The following is a 6,025-nucleotide window of genomic DNA, read 5'->3' on the forward strand; positions in this document are numbered from 1 at the left end:
GGGGGTTCTAAGAGCCCAGGAGGTAAGACTGGAATTATTCTCATTTTAAAATGGGGGAAAGCCCCAGGGAGGAAAGAGATCTTGTTACCAGAAAGGGGTCCCAATCCAGACCCCAAGAGAGGGTTCTTGGACCTCGAGCAAGAAAGAATTCAGGGTGAGTCCACAGTGCAAAGCAAAATCAAGATTAAGAAAGTAAAAACAGTAAGAAAAAGACTGGGTATGGTGGCTCATGCCTGTAATTCCAGCACTTTGGGAGGCCAACGCGGGCGGATCACGAGGTCAGAAGATTGAGACCATCCTGGCTAACACGGTGAAACCCCGTCTCTACTAAAAATACAAAAAAATTAGCCAGGCGTGGTGGTGGGCACCTGTAGTCCCAGCTACTCAGGAGGCTGAGGCAAGAGAATGGCATGAACCCGGGAGGCGGAGCTTGCAGTGAGCCGAGATCATGCCACTGCACTCCAGCCTGGGCGACAGAGTGAGAACCTTTTCCCAAAAAAAAAAAAAAAAAAGAGTAAGAAAATGGCTACTCCACAGGCAGAGCAGCCCCGAGGGCTGCTGGTTGCCCATTTTTTTTGGTTATTTCTTGATTATACGTTAAACAAGGGGTGGCAAAGAAGGACCAAGAGGGAAAACGGCTGTCTTCAGAAAAGAAGCATTTTCGGAGAAAGATCGTTTCTTTCACAGTGTCCCCACAAAGACGCCCACTGGTCTGGAGGCAGTTAACTTGGCTCCTGCAATAGAAGGAAGTGAGACAACCTGCCTCTAAGCCACTTTCCAGCCCTTAAATCCTGTGGTTCCGTCTAATTTAAAAAGCTGCCAAGCTTAGACAAGGGTGAGGGAGACATACCCCACTCCCAGAAAGGCCTGTCCCCAAGGAATCCCAAACTGGTGTAAGTCTCAAATGGAATGTGCAGACCCTTCTCCACACCTTGGCCCATTCAAAGTGCATCTTACAAATGTGAGTGAAAAATAACACTCCCATCACTGAAGGTGGATTTCCCCAGCAGACCATGACCAAGCTGGGGTTACACTGCCAGAAGCACCCCCACTCCCATCTCATTTGTGCAATTTTTATGGCCCTGCTCTTACCAAGCTCAAGGCCACATCACAGACCCTCCTGACTTATCTGGGATCGGCAGGTGGCCTCTGGTCCCTGCCAATTCTTACATTCTCAAGTTGAAACTTCCCTTTGAAATTAGAGGCCTCACCCATCGTGGTGAAAGGTCACAGAACAAAGATTCTATCCATTACAAAGTTTCTCATATACAATTTTTCTTATTGTGGTTTATGTATGAAAAGACTGGCAACCAACTTGCAGGAAACAATGAGACTGGCCCGCCATGTGTAAATTAAATTTGAATCTAGTTTATTTGCAGAATTTTACTTAACCAATTGTCATTTCTTCCTGTTTCTCACCACTATATAAAAACTTACCCTTTGTACAGGTATGAGAAATGCTGAACAATGAGTAAGTAGTGAATATTGCACATTTAATGTCCAAAATAAAGTTGTCGTTTTTAAAGGTCACACTACGTATGTGGGAAGAAAAAGAGTTGAACACACTTGAGAAGTATGTGTCTCCACATAAGTGATTTTAAACTATTGAAAGAAAAATGAATTCTAACTCTCAGTGCTCAATGAGAGATAGTACATCTGTACATTTAAAAATAAAAGTTATAATCGACAACATTCCTTAGCAATTTCATTATCCCAAAAGAGGATCAGTAGTATAATTATTTTTTTTCAAGTTATTTTCATCCAGAATCAGGAACCTACCAGAGTGAAGGAAACCTCAAATACAGCTACTCCTGGACACTGATGCCTGAGGCATGCTGTGGAAACCGGACCAAAATGAAGTCTGCATTAGTAAGTCTAGAACTTTACCCAGCACAACCCAGACACAAATGCAAGATGGTAGAAGGGGATACTTCTTTTTTAAGCAACACACTTATTTTCCAACATTATATTCTTCACTTTGCTTAATAAGACAAAGTTAACTGATCAGAAAAATGATCAGCTACTATCTCAAAATGAGCTGTACAGTTGGCCGAAAATGAAGAGCAGGAAGTAGTAGAGGATTAAGGGCAAAGTGCCTTGTTGTTAGGCCTGTCATGAAGATGTGGTATGAAATCTGTCTCGGGCAACAACTGATGTTAAGCTGAGGTCTGCAGTCTCAACTTGCCGCTAGCTTAATGTGCCCCGCATGGGGCACAGCTACTGAAAGCTGATGCTGCCTAAGCATCTAGGGAATTATACCACTTGGACCACACTGACACGATTCTAACCTCAGGGCTGGGGCCAGAATGAGGTAAAGGAGGCACCATGGGTGTAAACCCAAGGAAGCACTCTCTTGGCACCTGCAGGCAAGCACCAACTTAGATGTGTGCCTCGTTTGTCTCACCCTAGCCCTGGCCCTGCTAATCCGGGGCACACCCCTTTTAGGATAACATGGACTAATTTGGACACTTTCCCCAAATTGCAGCCCAGTTAGACATGATGGTGGAAAAGGTCTAACTAAAGACACTGCGGGGGAGATGGGTGCGGTGGCTCACGCCTGTAATCCCAGCACTTTGGGAGGCCAGGGTGGGCAGATCACAAGGTCAGGAGTTTGAGACCAGCTTGTCTCAACGGCTGGGTGAAACCCCGTCTCTACTAAAAAATACAAAAATTAGCCAGGCGTGGTGGCGTGCGTCTGTAGTCCTGGCTACTTGGGAGGCTGAGGCAGAAGAATAGCTTGAACCCAGGAGGCAGAGGTTGCAGTGAGCCAAGACCATGCCATTGCACTCCAGAGCCTGGGTGACAGACGAGACTCTGTCTCAAAAAAAAAAAAAAAGACACTGGGGGATTTAGCCTGGAGAGGACTAAGAGGTGAGGGATGGGGTGGAAGTGGTATCAGACATGTGATAACAACTGAAAATATCTAAAAGTCTGCCTCAAGGAGGGGCAAGAGAACAGCCCCAGCCTGAACTGCTCTAGGCAGAACTACGACCAATAGGCAACGTAGAAACATCTTGGTTCAACAGAAAACAGAACTCCAGAGCCTGTCAATGGCAGCCTGGGCCTGCCCATCACAGGCTGGGCCACCAGGCACTGGACAGGGGCGGAGGAGGATCCCTGCAGAGTGAGAAGGGCACTAATGAACTTGAATGACCCTTCTGACTTTGAAAGTCTACGATTCCAGGACATTTGCTTCCTGCTCCAGAAGAAAGAATTTTAGGAATAAAAACTCAGTGAAAAAGTATGTATCACCTTCATTTGAAAGGAACAAGGACATGAACACTCTCGGCTTATATGACATGTACACGCTGATTTTGATGATGAATTGGGAGGAACAAGGAGGCTGTGACTTGGTTGAAAGGAAGTTAGGCTGGTCTATGGGTTTTTATTTTCTGGACTAGGCTTCCCCCAACCTCAAAGAAGTGAGAGACTCAGGCACACAACACCTGTGGGGCAGAGGCATGCGATGGCTGAGCCAACAAAGGGTGGTGAGACTAAGAAACGAGTCCTGCCTTGAAGCTGAGGTCCCAAGTGTGCAGGAGCTTTGGAAACATGTACAGGTGGGTCCCGACTCCACTGCTACTGTCATGCTGTGTAGACAACTGTGTAGACACATCTGGCAGGACCTCCCTCCCCCTATGTCTGGTGTGTTCCAGCATCCTGCCCTTCACTTGTTCTATTAATAGGCAATGGGGCAACATGATTCAGGGATGCAGCCTGCCTCTGCCACCCACCTGTGCACCGCAGCATGGGAAGTGATGGAGAGGGAGAGAGATGTTTTTCATGGCAACCAGAATGCTGCCTCCTCCTGATCCCAGGAAGCAGTTAGACATCCTTATTTGGTCCCGATGCCACTGTCGGCCACCCTGCGGTGACGTCTGGAGCCCGCAGCCGTTCACCCTCCACGCTGCTCAGTCCACAAGGTCTTGGTCTTGCTTGATTCCAATATTGATGTGCAGCACCCATTACCGATTCTGAAACCACAGCCTCACGCTCTCTGGAGGCCAACAATTTTTTTAAGCAAAGGCTCCCTGCCCCTGCAAGCCAATGGGCGGGCTGGTCTCTCTGCCGCCCTTCTTTCCCAGGAGGCTACAGCAGCATGGCCATGTCTGAACTATCTCAGTGTCTTTATAGCACGTTCCTAGCCCAGAGTTTCCCATAGAAACCTAGGAGTTGAGTCAACCTTCCAAGGTTAAGCAAGAAAGAGTTAAACAGGAAGCGCTTTCACTGACCATCTCTGATGATTAATGTTCAATGTCAAATAAATTAAATGACACCAGGCATAACAACCTACAGCAACTTTAACAGCTGAAACACTTTATAAGATAGTGTGATATCCCTATAATTTGGTTTTTAACCAGTTACAACCAAAGATTGATTTTATTTTTTATAATATTTACAGACCAAAAACATTATACAGATTAATCATAATTTTCTTTAAAATGTGCATACTGTCACTCAAAAATTTCACATCCTAGGATAGCAATAATTATATCCTCCTCAAAGAAAACACAAAATATTTCCAAACAAAAATCAGTGTTGCCAGATCAGACTATTAAACTGTCCACAGCTTGTCAAATTTTCTTATACACAGAACAAGATGACTAATTTTGAAAACAGAGAGAAGCAAAAATAAGAAAAGCTGAGACAGGTCCCTCTGAGATAGACATTTGGTGGCCTGTAAAACTCAAGAGACTGGACAGGATGTTCTTTATCAAAGCTGCAAAGCATGTCTGTGAGGAAGAATCCTTCCGTCCAACTAAAGAAATCCAAAGTAAAGAAAAGCTCCTACCAACTTCCCAATTTGGGGGGAAGCATTCCACAAGGACATTTGAGGAGAGATTAGCACTCTGTTAACTACATCCCTATACCCCTATAAACGTGCTTGGTGGCTTTCTAGACATTTTTAGGTAAATATTCTAGGGCTACAAACTACCCATACACAAAGACATATTAAGCCAGCTGTGCAGGCAAAATCCATGTAGAGCTGACAGAATGAGGAACGTGATAACAGAAGTCAAACTGCTCATTCCCAGGAGAAATAACATGAGCAAGAAGATGGCCACAGAACAAGGCAAAGTTACACACAGGCTTTGGTAATGAATGAACTGTCAACAACAGAAGGCACGTGGCTATTGAAAAAAAGCCAAATTTCAGTAGCTCTCCTGACCTGACCCAGTTTCCACAGACAAGTGTTTCAGTAGACAAGTGGCTTCATCTGAGTTTAAATATGAAGTTAAAAAAACAAGCAGGGAACAGAGAATCAGGTCTTCAGTCTCCCTCAGTCTCTGTCTCCTGACAGTGAGCCTTTCAGATATCAAAAGTGGTGTCTATCAAAGGGTGCAAACTTAGGTGTCAACAGGGGCAAGTGATGTGAATGAGGCTAGGGTCAGGGCCCAAGGGAATGCATGGACTCTCCTGACCGGAGAGAGGCAGCCCTGTCTGCATGCCTCGCCAAGTGGACCAAACAAAACACCTGTGTAAAACATGCTCCTCCCAGACTGCCAGCTTGCCACTCTGATTCAGACAGGCAGCTCCTTTTCCATGAGGACACATGGCTAGATGGAAATGGACTTGTCGTCATCTCTACTGCCCACTATAATCATGAGCAACGGTCATATTTCACACACGACCCACTTTAATGAACTCAGCATTTTTATCTCCCTTCTAAGAAAAACGATACTTTAAAACTATTATATCTCCCCACATTTGAGAAATGCAGAAATTTTCAAAATTGACTTTTTTACTCTGGAGGAGCACAAATGGGGTTTAAAAGTAAGGGTACTACGTGACTTCCAAGGTTGTCAGATCTGGAACACTTACATAAAATGGAGACAGAAGTGGAAACATACAAAGAACTTCATCTGGAGGTCTTGTGAGATGACTGAGACATTCGGCAACTATGAGTGGCTCTGTACCCAAGTGGAACTTAGTAAGTTTCTCTTGTGGATAAATATAAAACCTGAAAGAGTCTCCAGAAGGTCTTAAGAGCTAAGCAAGCGCGCGCGCGCGCGCACACACACAC

Source organism: Colobus angolensis, unplaced genomic scaffold (assembly GCF_000951035.1).
Source record: "Colobus angolensis palliatus isolate OR3802 unplaced genomic scaffold, Cang.pa_1.0 Scaffold299, whole genome shotgun sequence".
Taxonomy (NCBI): Eukaryota; Metazoa; Chordata; class Mammalia; order Primates; family Cercopithecidae; genus Colobus; species Colobus angolensis.